Genomic DNA, 16733 nt, shown 5'->3' on the forward strand with positions numbered 1-16733 from the left:
CTTCTCTGTGAGCGCTTTGAGTATCTAATAATAGAAAAGCGCGATATAAAATCTAATCCATTATTATTAAACTTCTCAATCAATCAAATTTATTTTAACACACACTACTTATTTTAACCAAGTTTTTACAAAAGTGATAACATAAAGAGACACACAATATAAACATCAGGTATTGTTCTGGCTTCTTAAGAGCCATATTATTTATTTTGAGTTATTAAATATGTTTATTTATTTATATTATTTAGGGGCAGCATGGCTCAGTTGGTAAAGCGGCCGTCCAGAAACTTAAAGGCCTACTGAAACCCACTACTACCGACCACGCAGTCTGATAGTTTATATATCAATGATGAAATCTTAACATTGCAACACATGCCAATACGGCCGCCATTGAATCCAATACAAAAAGCTCTGTTTTCATCTCAAAATTCCACAGTATTCTGGACATCTGTGTTGGTGAATCTTTTGCAATTTATTTAATGAACAATGAAGACTGCAAAGAAGAAAGTTGGAGGTGGGATCGGTGTATTAGCGGCTGGCTGCAGCAACACAAACAGGAGGACTTTGAGGTGGATAGCAGACGCGCTATCCGACGCTAGCTGCCGACTGCATCGGTGATCGGGTGAAGTCCTTCGTCGCACCGTCGATCGCTGGAACGCAGGTGAGCACGGGTGTTGATGAGCAGATGGGGGCTGGCTGGCGTGGGTGGATAGCTAATGTATTTAGCATAGCTCTGTGAGGTCCCGTTGCTAAGTTAGCTTCAATGGCGTCGTTAGCAACAGCATTGTTAACCTTCGCCAAGCTGGAAAGCATTAACCGTGTATTTACAGGTCCATGATTTAATAGTATTGTTGATGTTCTGTCTATCCTTCCAGTCAGGGGCTTATTTCTTTTGTTTCTATATGCAGTTAAGCCCGATGCTATCACGTTAGCTCCGTAGCTAAAGTGTTTCGCCGATGTATTGTCGTGGAGATAAAAGTCACTGTGAATGTCCATTTCGCGTTCTCGACTCTCATTTTCAAGAGGATATAGTATGCGAGGTGGTTTAAAATACAAATCCTTGGTCCACAATAGAAAAAGGAGAGTGTGGAATCCAATGAGCCAGCTTGTACCTAAGTTACGGTCAGAGCGAAAAAAGATGCGTCCTGCACTGCACTCTAGTCCTTCACTCTCACGTTCCTCATCCACAAATCTTTCATCCTCGCTCAAATTAATGGGGTGATCGTCGCTTTCTCGGTCCGAATCGCTCTCGCTGCATTGAAAACAATAGGGAAATGTGAGGAGCCTTTCAACCTGCGACGTCACGCTACTTCCGGTACAGGCAAGGCTTTTTTTATCAGCGACCAAAAGTTGCGAACTTTATCGTTGATGTTCTCTACTAAATCCTTTCAGCAAAAATATGGCACTATCGCGAAATGATCAAGTATGACACATAGAATGGATCTGCTATCCCCGTTTAAATAAAACAATTTAATTTCAGTAGGTCTTTAAAGATCAGACCTTTATAAGCCTTACTGTTGTTACTTTGGTCACCGGATTTTCAAAATGAAACTGCAACATTATTATACATATTGAAAATTATTACATTCATCCATCTATTTCCTACCGCTTATCTCTCTCGGAGTCGTGGGGGGTGCTGGAGCCTATCCCAGCTGCACTTGGGCGGAAGGCGGGGTACAACCCGGACAAGTTGCCACCTCATTGCAGCATTTATAATGTCAGTTTTGATTGATTGATTGATTGATTGAGACTTTTATTAGTAGGTTGCACAGTGAAGTACATATTCCGTACAATTGACCACTAAATGGTAACACCCGAATAAGTTTTTCAACTTGTTTAAGTCGGGGTCCACTTAAATTGATTCATGATACAGATATATACTATCATATATACTATCATCATAATACAGTCATCACACAAGATAATCACAATGAATTATTTACATTATTTACAATCAGGGGTGTGGAGGGGGGGGGGGTTAGGATATGGACATCAAGTAGTGGACATAGAGAGAGAGAGAGAGAGAGAGAGAGAGAGAGAGAGAGAGAGAGAGAGAGAGAGAGAGAGAGAGAGAGAGAGAGAGAGAGAGAGAGAGATCAGAAGGCATAAGAAAAAGTATCTGCATTTGATTGTTTACATTTGATTGTTAGCAATCCGGGGAGGGTGTTAGTTTAGGGTTGTAGCTGCCTGGAGGTGAACTTTTTTTGCGGTTTTGAAGGAGGATAGAGATGCCCTTTCTTTTATACCTGTTGGGAGCGCATTCCACATTGATGTGGCATAGAAAGAGAATGAGTTAAGACCTTTGTTAGTTCGGAATTTGGGTTTAACGTGGTTAGTGGAGCTCCCCCTGGTGTTGTGGTTATGGCGGTCATTTACGTTAAGGAAGTAGTTTGACATGTACTTCGGTATCAGGGAGGTGTAGTGGATTTTATAGACTAGGCTCAGTGCAAGTTGTTTAACCCTGTCCTCCACCTTGAGCCAGCCCACTTTGGAGAAGTGGGTAGGAGTGAGGTGGGATCTGGGGTGGAGGTCTAGAAGTAACCTGACTAGCTTGTTCTGAGATGTTTGGAGTTTAGATTTGAGGGTTTTGGAGGTGCTAGGGTACCAGGAGGTGCATGCGTAATCAAAAAAGGGTTGAACGAGAGTTCCCGCCAGAATCCTCATGGTGCTTTTGTTGACCAGAGAGGAGATTCTGTAGAGAAATCTCGTTCGTTGGTTAACCTTTCTGATTACCTTGGTTGCCATTTTATCACAGGAAAGGTTAGCCTCTAGAATGGAACCTAGGTAGGTGACCTCATCTTTCCTGGTGATAACAATGTCACCCACTTTTATAGTGAAGTCATTGACTTTCTTAAGGTTTATGTGGGACCCAAACAGGATGGATTCTGTTTTACCCAAGTGTATGCATAGCTTGTTGTCAGCGAGCCAGGTGCAAGTTCTACAGAGCTCAGCACTGAGGATTTTCTCCACCTGCGACTTGTCCTTGTCGGATACCAGCAGGGCAGAGTCATCCGCAAACAAAAACAATTCACAGTCGCATGCCGATGACAAGTCGTTTATGTATATTAGAAACAGTAAAGGTCCCAATATACTGCCTTGGGGGACTCCACAGCTCACCGAGAGGGGGGGGGGGGGGGGACGGGACATGGTGCCGTTCACCTCTACCACCTGCAACCTCCCCTCCAAGTAAGATTGATAAAAGTTCACCTCCAGCAGCTACAACCCTTAACTAACACCCTCCCCGGTTTGCTAATAATCAAATGTAAACAATCAAATGCAGATACTTTTTCTTATGCCTTCTGATCTCTCTCTCTCTCTCTCTCTCTCTCTCTCTCTCTCTCTCTCTCTCTCTCTCTCTCTCTCTCTCTCTCTCTCTCTCTCTCTCTCTCTCTCTCTCTCTCTCTCTCTCTCCTCCTCTCTCTCTCTCTCTCTCTCTCTCTCTCTCTCTCTCTCTCTCTCTCTCTCTCTCTCTCTCTCTCTCTCTCTGTAATAATGTAAATAATTCAATGTGATTATCTTGTGTGATGACTGTATTATGATGATAGTATATATCTGTATCATGAATCAATTTAAGTGGACCCCGACTTAAACAAGTTGAAAAACTTATTTGGGTGTTACCATTTAGTGGTCAATTGTACGTAATATGTACTTCACTGTGCAACCTACTAATAAAAGTCTCAATCAATCAATCAATCAAACTTTGAATTTAATGGAATTTCTTTTGGCGTGAAGTGAAAGGTTTGAGGAGAAGGGCTAGGAATGTTTTATTTTTCTAATGGAAACTTTTCTCGTGCCAATATTAGGCATCAATATTTAAGGGTTTTCTAAAATTCCAACACTTTCTCCTTAGTAGCACTGAAATGGAAGTATGGTGTTTTCTGCTAAAATTAAGAGTTAAAGGAAACTAATGAGCTGAGTCAAACCCCTCATTAAATAGTTAATTGAGAGTGATTGTCCATAGTAGGAGGAGGAGCTACAATCAAACAACATTGGCATGTACTGTAGACAACTAAAATAAATACAAGGAGCATAGGGAATGACATCCTTACACAAGTACTGTAGATAATTAAAAAAAAAGAGAAGGACTGAGTGCATATAAGTGTATAGTGTTATTAAACTGCATTTATTGTATTACAATAGTCATTCTTCTTCTTTCTACCAAGCATCAGACCTGCAAGCTTGATATTTCAGCATGTAATCCTGTCTACAAAGCTCTCTGGTCAATTGCTTCTACAACTGAGGGGAACAGAAGTCGATACCAACAGCTGACCTGTGAAGTGAACAGCAATTTGGATTCCGCTGCAAAACACAAGCAGATAAACTCCTAAAATCCTTGCTGCCTCTGCCAAAGGTTCGGAGGTAGTGTTTGCACTGTGGGTGGTTTGTCTGTCTCCTTGTCTGCTCTCCTCGCTGCAAGGTAGACAACTCAAAAATGACTTTGAGGAGCACAGCATGGAACATAGAACTAGCTGTAATTATAATCTGAGTTTGAACTATTGGACTTCACAAAATAAACTTATTTTTCTTTTTCTTTACTTTGCCAATATACGCCTCTGGCCCTTTGTACCAAAACTACAGTAGCGACTGCAGACTGCATTCCACATGTGATTCAGCAGATCACACTAATCTTACCAGTCTATAAATATCTAATGAATCCGGGAATGAAGCCGAACTGAGAGATTGTGAGTTTACTGATGTTACAATCCTTGTTGTTTTTATCAATAAACACGTAAATCAACTAATAATAATAATAATGGATTACATATATATATATATATATATATATATATATATATATATATATATATAAATATATATATATATATATATATATATATATATATATATATATATATATATATATATATATATATATATATAAATATATATATATATATATATATATATATATATATATATATATATATATATATATATATATATATATATATATATATATATATATATATATATATATATATATATATATATATATTTCTATTAGATACTCAAACCGCTCACAGAGAAGAACCCATCATTCATTCACTCCACATTCACACTTAAGGGTGGTAAGCTACATTTGTAGCCACAGCTGCCCTGGGGTAGACTGACGGAAGCATGGCTGCCAGTTTTTGAGCCTACGGCCCCTCCGACCACCACCCATCATATATTCGCCAGTGTGAGGGTGAAGTGTCCTGCCCAAGGACACAACTGCAATGATTTGGATGGCAAGCGGCGGGGAGCGAACCTGCAACCCTCAAGTTTCTGGTACGGCTGCTCTACCCACCACGCCATGCCGCTATAACACTGACATAACTTTGGTAACTAACAATGGTAACTAACAATGTAAGCCTGAGTTTATATCCTAAAATCACAAGGCCAAGCAGAATCTCAGGACACAGCGCCATACTTATTGATAATATTTTTACCAATGATTTTGATAATAATACCACAAGTTGCCTACTAATATCCGACATCAGTGATCATCTGCCAGTTTTCATAATCTATGACGGAAACTACAAAAAGAAGAACACTGATGACAGAAAGACATTTAGAAGAATATGTACCGAACAAAGTATGACAGCTTTCCAAAATGATCTGAGAAAACAAAGTTGGGACAATGTGTACTGTGAAAATGATGTAGATCAGGGGTCTCAAACACGCGGCCCGCGGGCCAATTGTGGCCCGGGAGACGTTATTTTGCGGCCCCCACCTTAATATGAAAGTTTAATGTTAGTGCGGCCCGCGAGTTTTAAATGAATGGCGCTTGACAGCGTTGTGTGCGGAGCTGAAGAAATCTACCAATCACGTTGTGGTATGAGGCTCTCGACAATATCGAGGGCGTGCCGTGATGGCACTGTCATCAGTGTCCTCTAGAATCTGTCACCGCATCATCTTTTTCTCCATACTAACAGCGTGCCAGCCCAGACACATGTTGTATGAGGCTTCTAGAGACACACGCAGGTTATTGCAAGACATACTTGAGGAACAGCCATACATTTCACACTGAGGGTGGTCATATTTTATTTTATTTATATTTTAACACTGTTACAAATATGCGCCACACTGTGAACCCACACCAAACAAGAATGACAAACACATTTCGGGAGAACATCCGCACCTAAACACAACATAAACACAACAGAACAAATACCCAGAATCCTTTGCAGCCCTAACTCTTCCGGGCTACAAAAACACCCCCGCTACCCCTAACCCCGCCCAACTCAACCCCCCCCATCTCCCGAATTCGGAGGTCTCAAGGTTGGCAAGTATGCATTGATGTCACTTGCGTAATGCAAGCAGAGAAACATTTTGCCGCTTTTCTATGACACACGCTCTTCCTTCCTCCCTCCCTGCCTCCCTCCCTCGCCCGCCTGCTCGCTCCCGCCCCCGTTGTAAACAGTCCGGGCGGGGAAGACGAGCACTCCGCCGAAGGAGCGAGCGACAATACAAAAGTGTGGTGCACTGGACCCCAGCGCTGATACAGACGTGGTGATGTTAACCCGTTCGGGGCTAATTGTGCTACCGTAACTGTAAACTCCACCCCCCACCCTCCTCCCGTTGGCTCCAGACAGAGACGATTTTTGATGCAATATTTCTTTCACAGGGGCACCCCGACGTGTCTTATTTCATTTCATTTCATTTTTATTTATCTCCTTCATTGATGTGCATCTTTGATCGATAGACAATTATACCTCAATTTTTAAATTATACATTTACACACCAATGCCTGAGAAGGAGCAGGATGAAGAAAAATCTTATATTTTTCTGCCCCCTTCAACATAGTACGTAGTCTTACTTAATGATATCATATAAACAAACAATTACATCCAAATATAACGAAAACAAACAAAAAAACACAAGAAGTGCAAAACTTCATGATGTACAAAAAGAACAAAAAAAACAAAATAAGTAGTATACACCTCACAGGATGATACAAAACAAATACAAAACTAGGCAAAAAATAAGTAAAATAATAAATATAAAGCAAAATGTAAACAGTTATGGCTGTCCATATGATCTCATTGTTCTGTCCTTATATATTTTTTCAATTGGAATATATTTTTACAATCTTTTATCTCTTGTAAAGAGAATTCCATAGTTTAACCCCCACCACTGATATACACATTTGTTTTAAAGTTGTCCTTGAATACTGATGTTGGAAATGACCTTTTCTTCTATGCTCTTCATTCTCAGAAGTGATGACAAACATTTTTTGTAAATTTGCTGGTAATGTTTTACTTTTAGCCTTAAACATGACACATAATGTCTGTAACTTTACTAGCTCCTGTAGTTTCAATAAACCCGAATTAATAAATAATATGTTAGTGTGTTTTAAGTAATCTACTTTATGAATAATCCTTATAGCTCTTTTCTGTAGTTGATACAGAGAAAGTTGCGTTGCACAAGGAATACAATTTGAAACGTCATTATACAACTAGACATGCTGAGGAGTATGCAAAATACTAGGGGAGTGAACCGGGTTGCAAATTTTAAAACCAGTCTACTGAGGCAACAAGATTTCGTCAAGAAAGCAAGCGAAAAGAGCGATGCAGCAGTCAAAGCTTAGCTACATGGTGAGTGAGATGGTTGCTAGGGCGGGAAAGCCATTCAAAGGAGGTGAATTCATTAAAAAGTGCATGTTAGATTTTTTTTAAGAAATCTTTTCTTGCGGCCCAGCCTCACCCAGTTTCTGCATCCAGTGGCCCCCAGGTAAATTGAGTTTGAGACCCCTGATGTAGATGATGCATATGGTATTTATTTAATACCTCCGAGATGCTTTATGACAAACACTGTCCATTGAAAAAACTTAGTAAGAAGCAAAAGAAAAATAATCAACCACAGATGACAAAAGGACTGAAAGATGCTAGCAAAAAGAAGAATACATTATATATAGAACATGTATATCACAAAGATCTACAGAGGCAGAAAACAAGTACAAAATGTATAAGAACAAGTTAACTGGCATACTACGAACAAGTAGAAAGGAATATTACAGTCAATTATTGGACAGGAACAAAAACAATATGAGAGCAACATACAACATCCTAAATAGCATTATTAAAAATGGTGCTAAGAGGGACTATCCTAAATACTTCTCAAATGGAAATGTAAAAAATGACAATATGAACGAAGTAGTTGAAAGCTTCACTAAGTACTTTGTGAACATTGGACCAAATCTGGAGGAAAAGATTCCAGATCCCGAGTCAGTTGAGGACTTGAATGACACTGTAGACAGAAACCCCAACTCTATGTTCCTCGAAGGAGTGAAAAAAGAGGAAATATTCTATATCGTGGAAAAAAAAAGGTCAATCCAAGACCTCAACTGATTGTAACGTAATTGATATGGAAAAAAAAGGTTATTGAAGAGCTTTCAGAACCTTTAACATATATCAGCAACCTATCATTTCAAACAGGCAAATTCCCAAATAAAATGAAAATAGCAAAAGTTGTACCAATTTATAAGACTTGTGACAAACACCAGTTTACAAACAAACCGTTTTTTCTACTTCCACAATTTTCAAAAAATATTGAAAAACTTTTTAACAGATTAGACAAATTCATAAATAAAAACAAAACACTCACAGACAACCAATACGGATACGAAGTTAACATCTCCACATCAATGGCATTAATTGAATAACGCAAGAGATCACCAATGCAATAGAAAGCAAAAAATATGCTGCTGCAGTGTTTATGGATTTAACAAAATTTGACACAATTAATAACAGCATCTTAATAAACAAATTAGAAAGGTATGGAACCAGAGGGTTGGTCTTGAACTGGCTTAGAAGCAACTTAACCAACAGGAAGCAATACATGAAGATAGGCAAACACACTTCTACAAAGCTGAAAATATTTTGTGGCGTACCACAGGAATCAATACTGGGACCAAAATTGTTCAATCTGTATACAAACAACATTTTTAAAGTTACAAAGGACTTAAAGTTAGTAATATTTGCAGATGATACAACTGTGTTTTGTTCAGGAGAGAACACACAAAAGCTAATACAAATAACAGAAGAAATTAACAAATTAAAAATATGGTTTGACAAAAACAGACTTTCTTTGAATCACAGTAAAACTAAAATAATATTATTTGGTAACAGTCGAAGGAGAAGTCAAACACAAATACAAATAGATGGAGTAGACATTGAAAGGGTAAAAGAAAACACATTTTTGGGTGTAATAATAGATGATAAAATGAACTGGAAACTTCATGTAAAAAATATACAACATAAAGTAGCAAGAAACACGTCAATAATGAATAAAGCAAAACATGTTGTGGACCAAAAATCACTTAATATTCTTTACTGCTCGCCACTGTTACCATATCTAAGTTATTGGGTAGAAATATGGGAAAACAACTACAAATGTGCGCTTCATTCATTAACGGTGTTACAAAAAAGATAAATTAGAATAACACATAATGTTGGATATAGAGAACATACAAACCCTTTATTTATTGAATCACAACTATTAAAATTAAACGATTTAGTGCATTTGCAAACATCTAAGATTATGAACAAAGCAAACTATAACCTGCTGCCCAAGAATGTGCAACAATTTTTCTCAACAAAAACTGAGAAATACAACAGAGGAAAATGTAATTTAAAACATTTGTATGCTCGCACAACACTTAAACCTTTAGCATATCCGTATGTGGAATTAAATAATGGAATGGATTAACCAAATAAATCAAACAAAGCACCAATAAGATTAAAATTAGGAGACTGTTCAAACTACAAGTGTTCACAAAGTACACAGAAGAACAATTATGATGAAAATTTTGAACATTTATTTTTATTTTTTTTGGAGATAAAGATTACTTATGCATTTAATATTAGTTTACTTAATATGGCATATTATTTATTTATGATGTATTTATTCACTGTTCTGTTACAGAGAACAAGGAATGGGATAAAATTGCTATGGTATGAAAAGGGGTAGGATTAAATAAGCTCAGCTTCTTCTTACTCCTTTTCGGACGTGCTGTAATGAAACAACTGGAAATATGTGATGCATTACATTGTATCGTATGCATGTTTGGAATAAACTGAAACTGAACTGAACTGAACCAGAATTTTGCATTGCTTGTGTATAAAGTACACTGCTTGGCCAAAAAAAAGGGTCAAACTCTTTCACTGGAATGCCTTTAGCTTTGAATACAGCACACATCCCCTGTGGTGCAGTTTCCACAAGCTTCTGCAAGGTCACATTTATTTCTGTCCCATGTTGGTTTTGGACTGCTGCACAAAGATGGTGTTTTCCCTAGTAGGGATGGACGATATAGCCAAAAATCTATAGCGTGATGTATATTGCAGCCTAATGCGATAACGAGATGGATATATATATATATATATATATATATATACATACTGTATATCGTATTTTCCGCACTATAAGGCGCACCTAAAAACCTCCAATTTTCTCAAAAGCTGACAGTGCGCCTTATAATCCGGTGCGCCTTATATATGGACCAATATTGAGCCACAACAAACCTAAACTTCATTTTCATAAAGTTTAGGCTTCGCAACTACGGTAAGCAGCCAACAACTTCTTTTTCCCCCGTAGAAGAAGCGCTTCTTCTTCTACGGTAAGCAGCTGCCAACTTCCTTTTCCCCCGTAGAAGAAGAAGTTCTTCTTCTATGGTAAGCATCCGCCGAGTTAATTTTCCCCCGTAGAAGAAGCGCTTCTAACCCAAAAATGGCTCCTATTAAGAGACACGCTTACGACGCAGAGTTTAAACTTAAGACGATCAGTCACGCAGTAGAACACGGTAATAGAGCAGCAGCGAGAGAATTTAACATAAACGAATCAATGGTGTTTAATACGGACACTGAAGATAGGGCTGGGCGATATATCGATAGATGCGATATATCACAGGATTGTCTCTGTGCGATATAGAAAATTATTATATCGTGATATTCGAGTATACGTTCTCACGCAGTTGCTTTTAGCTGCGGACATTACACTGCAGGCTCTTCTCACTCTTTCTTGTCTGTCCTTCTCACAGACAGCGAGCGCACCTTCTACATACGTCACATACTGTCACGACATACGTCACATACGTATACGCCCTCGCGGAGTAGAGAGGTAGCAGCATGGCTAAAGTTAGCTGTGGTGCGAGTGGTAATACAAGAGAAAGAAGGTGCAAATCTGGTAACAAAAGAAGGAAGAATTAATTCCCAAGAAAAACAGCACGGGGTCCACCATCTGGCGGGGGTTTGGCTTCAAGTGGGAATATGTCGATCAGACAACCCTAATTTGTAAAGTGTGGGGGAAAAGCATTGCTACAAAAAGTAGCATTACTGCTAATATGTAGCATCATTTGAAAAGTCACCTGCTAGAGAATGTAGAGTGCTTACTCCGCATGTCAACATCTCCGTTTGGTGCCACACGCTCACACCATCAAAATAACGAGGCAAACATTTCCAGATCACCACCGTATGAAAAAAATAGTCAACAACAAAAGAGATAACGTCCGCAGGAACCTACCACATAGCGAAGGACGTACACAATTTGATTTCCTATTAAACAGCTAATTTTTATTTGACACTTATTGAAATATCTTGTGTGACATCATGTACAAAAGTGCACTTTATTTGTTTTAAACTATTGTAGTGGCGTTCTGTACAAAAAGTGCACTTTAATTTAGTGTTGTTTTGATTTGTCATCTTAGAGACATCATGCACAAAAGTGCACTCATAGCTTGTTTTAAAATGACTGACAATTTTGCACTTTCTGTTTTGGAAATGACATGAATGTTTGTGCCACTGCTTAATAACTGTTTAATAAATACAGTGTATATATATGTGTATATGTAAATGTATATATTAGAGATGTCCGATAATATCGGCTGATAAATGCTTTAAAATATAATATCGGAAATTATCGGTATCATTTTTTTTATTATCGGTATTTATTTTTTTTATTAAATCAACATAAAAAACACAAGATACACTTACAATTAGTACACCAACCCAAAAAACCTCCCTCCCCCATTTACACTCATTCACACAAAAGGGTTGTGTGAATGTAAGTGCAAGTTAAAATTCTCCTATGCAAGGCGAAAACTGTTTATCAACAACACCCAGAAACACCGTCGGCTTCGCTGGGCCTGAACTCATCTAAGATGGACTGATACAAAGTGGAAAAGTGTTCTGTGGTCTGACGAGTCCACATTTCAAATTGTTTTTGGAAACTGTGGACGTCGTGTCCTCCGGACCAAAGAGGAAAAGAACCATCCGGATTGTTATAGGCGCAAAGTTGAAAAGCCAGCATCTGTGATGGTATGGGGGTGTATTAGTGCCCAAGACATGGGTAACTTACACATCTGTGAAGGCACCATTAATGCTGAAAGGTACATACAGGTTTTGGAGCAACATATGTTGCCATCCAAGCAACGTTACCATGGACGCCCCTGCTTATTTCAGCAAGACAATGTCAAGCCACATGTTACATCAACGTGGCTTCATAGTAAAGAGTGCGGGTACTAGACTGGCCTGCCTGTAGTCCAGACCTGTCTCCCATTGAAAATGTGTGGCACATTATGAAGCCTAAAATACCACAACGGAGACCCCCGGACTCTTGAACAACTTAAGCTGTACATCAAGCAAGAATGGGAAAGAATTCCACCTGAGAAGCTTAAAAAATGTGTCTCCTCAGTTCCCAAACGTTTACTGAGTGTTGTTAAAAGGAAAGGCCATGTAACACAGTGGTGGACATGCCCTTTCCCAACTACTTTGGCACGTGTTGCAGCCATGAAATTCTAAGTTAATAATTATTTGCAAAAAAAATATAAAGTTTATGAGTTTGAACATCAAATATCTTGTCTTCGTAGTGCATTCAATTGAATATGGGTTGAAAATGATTTGCAAATCATTGTATTCCGTTTATATTTACATCTAACACAATTCCCCAACTCATATGGAAACGGGGTTTGTATATATACATATATATGTATGTGTATGTATGTATACACATGTATATATGTATACACACACACACACACATATATATATATATATATGTATATATATATATATGTATATATATATATATATATGTATATATATATATATATATATATATATATATATATATATATATATATATATATATATATATATATATACATATATATATACACATTATATATACACATTTTATATGTATGTATATATATATATATATATATATATATATGTGTATATATATATATATATGTGTATATATATATATATATATATATATATATATATATATATATATATATATATATATATATATATATATATATATATATATATATATATATATATATATATACTACCGTTCAAAAGTTTGGGGTCACCCAAACAATTTTGTGGAATAGCCTTCATTTCTAAGAACAAGAATAGACTGTCGAGTTTCAGATGAAAGTTCTCTTTTTCTGGCCATTTTGAGCGTTTAATTGACCCCACAAATGTGATGCTCCAGAAACTCAATCTGCTCAAAGGAAGGTCAGTTTTGTAGCTTCTGTAACGAGCTAAACTGTTTTCAGATGTGTGAACATGATTGCACAAGGGTTTTCTAATCATCAATTAGCCTTCTGAGCCAATGAGCAAACACATTGTACCATTAAAACACTGGAGTGATAGTTGCTGGAAATGGGCCTCTACACACCTATGTAGATATTGCACCAAAAACCAGACATTTGCAGCTAGAATAGTCATTTACCACATTAGCAATGTATAGAGTGTATTTCTTTAAAGTTAAGACTAGTTTAAAGTTATCTTCATTGAAAAGAACTGTGCTTTTCCTTAAAAAATAAGGACATTTCAATGTGACCCCAAACTTTTGAACGGTAGTATATATATATATATATATATATATATATATATATATATATATATATATATATATATATATATATATATATATATATATATACAAACCCCGTTTTCATATGAGTTGGGAAATTGTGTTAGATGTAAATATAAACGGAATACAATGATTTGCAAATCATTTTCAACCCATATTCAGTTGAATATAAGACAACATATTTGATGTTCAAACTGATAAAAATTATTTTTTTTTTTGCAAAAAATCATTAACTTTAGAATTTGATGCCAGCAACATGTGACAAACAAGTTGGGAAAGGTGGCAATAAATACTGATAAAGTTGAGGAATGCTCATAAAACACTTATTTGGAACATCCCACAGGTGAACAGGCAAATGTGGACTCGTCAGACCACAGAACACTTTTCCACTTTGTATCAGTCCATCTTAGATGAGCTCAGGCCCAGCGAAGCCGACGGCGTTTCTGGGTGTTGTTGATAAACGGTTTTCGCCTTGCATAGGAGAGTTTTAACTTGCACTTACAGATGTAGCGACCAACTGTAGTTACTGACAGTGGGTTTCTGAAGTGTTCCTGAGCCCATGTGGTGATATCCTTTACACACTGATGTCGCTTGTTGATGCAGTACAGCCTGAGGGATCGAAGGTCACGGGCTTAGCTGCTTACGTGCAGTGATTTCTACAGATTCTCTGAACCCTTTGATGATATTACGGACCGTAGATGGTGAAATCCCTAAATTCCTTGCAATAGCTGGTTGAGAAAGGTTTTTTTTAAACTGTTCAACAATTTGTTCACGCATTTGTTGACAAAGTGGTGACCCTCGCCCCATCCTTGTTTGTGAATGACTGAGCATTTCATGGAATCTCCTTTTATACCCAATCATGGCACCCACCTGTTCCCAATTTGCCTGTTCACCTGTGGGATGTTCCAAATAAGTGTTTGATGAGCATTCCTCAACTTTATCAGTATTTATTGCCACCTTTCCCAACTTCTTTGTCACGTGTTGCTGGCATCAAATTCTAAAGTTAATGATTATTTGCAAAAAAAAAATGTTTATCAGTTTGAACATCAAATATGTTGTCTTTGTAGCATATTCACTGAATATGGGTTGAAAATGATTTGCAAATCATTGTATTCCGTTTATATTTACATCTAACACAATTTCCCAACTCATATGGAAACAGGGTTTGTATGTCATTGTCCTAATATTAATCCCTGTGATGAACATTGAGCATATGTGCTTCCCAAATTGTATATCCCGTCTTTACAGCATCATTACGAGTCAGTGGTTAAAGTTAGTGACTTGCTGTTATTTTCTGGTTAAACTGCATCTTAAGATATTTCAAACAAGCCCCTGATTGTACTGATTTTTGGATTTGAGCATACACCATTTTTAGTAGGGAATACATGCAAATCATAATACATGAGGCCCCTGGTCTGTTGAAAGAAAATACAAATATTTCTGTGTTTTTGTAGAGCGATACAAATTAATTGAGTGGCAAATATGGACAGCACATGACAACAGGCTACTGGTATGCAATCACTTTGTTTCCACTAAATAAAGAACCAAGAGATAGACATGTTAAAGTGTTATTTTCATCATCTAGAATGTTTTATGTCTGATTTAAAAGACAAACTTTTACTGCTGATTGATTGCCGTGTTTTCAAAAATGTTATGACTTTGTGCAACACACCATGCACATGTTCAGAGCAAATCATTTATTAACATGCAACGTTACTGTGACGACCCGGTCGCATAGTGATGCGAATGTTCGTTCTCCCAGGGATGCAGATCGGGCTTCGGACACAGCTTGCAGGTAAAGAATGATTTATTTAAGAAATAAATAATACTGAACAAACAAAAACGTGCTCATAGCACTTAAGGCAGAAACAAAAGGAACTAGCGTGGGAGCTAGAAGGTAAACACTAAACAGAGCCTTTAGCATGGGAGCTAGAAAGTTAACAGAGCAGGAAAACAAAAGTCGTCATCTGTTGTAAGGAAACAAACTACGAAGCAAGACAGACTGAATGAGAAGGCAGACTTAAATAATATTGACAGTGATGACAAACAGGTGCGTGTCGGGAACTCAAGCGGCAGGTGAAAATAATAAGTTGCTATGGTAACCAACTCAGAGGTGCATAAACAGGAACTAGAAGGAAACCAAGACTAACAGAAAAACACAAGTGACCCGAAAACCCAAACAGAACACGATCCGCGCAGCGGATCACAACAGTTACAGCATCAATCTGCCAACATTGTACAAAGATGTGTCTATGGGTGTTCTCATTCATCCAGGTCAGTGTATTCTCAGGGCATTCAATCGATCGCAACTGAGGTTAGGGGTTAACTCTAACCCCTAATATATTGTTTTAACATAGACATTCAGGAACTTTGCTAACCAAAACAGTGCCAACTACCGAGGCATTCCCTCGGTTAAATTAAAGCATGGAACATCATTGGATACTGTAAATGAATCACCTGCGCAGGTGTTTTGGTATGAGGAGTATGTCTTTTATGGCGATTAGCGTTCCAGCGAGCGATATCAGAATCAGAATCAGCTTTATTGTCATTACGCAGGGTAATGAGATTGAGGCCATTCTATACAGTGCGATGTGTGCATGCAAGAAAACAATGTGTAAATATATAAAAAATATAGAAGTGCAAAGAACGGTGTGGACTGCAAATGCATATGCATTCAGCCTCAACCTGTCTGAATCAAATTTTGCAGTTTTACAACATTACAGTCCCTAATATTGTTTGGAATTAAACTCCACTTTGACATATATTGTAATGATTATTATAACAACCAATATGGTGATAACATCTCCCTGCAATTGATGCCTCCAACTTTCTGCAGTTGAGTAAATTAATCTAAATATCTACAGTATATT

General features: G+C 37.6%; 1 protein-coding gene across 1 annotated transcript in view; it reads right to left on the reverse strand.

Annotated features, from left to right (window-relative positions):
• Positions 1 to 16733, reverse strand: part of si:dkey-12j5.1 (uncharacterized) — a 142265-nt gene that overhangs the window by 92111 nt on the left and 33421 nt on the right. The window lies entirely within an intron of this gene.

The sequence above is a fragment of the Entelurus aequoreus genome, linkage group LG11 (genome assembly GCF_033978785.1).
Source record: "Entelurus aequoreus isolate RoL-2023_Sb linkage group LG11, RoL_Eaeq_v1.1, whole genome shotgun sequence".
In the NCBI taxonomy this organism is placed as follows: Eukaryota; Metazoa; Chordata; class Actinopteri; order Syngnathiformes; family Syngnathidae; genus Entelurus; species Entelurus aequoreus.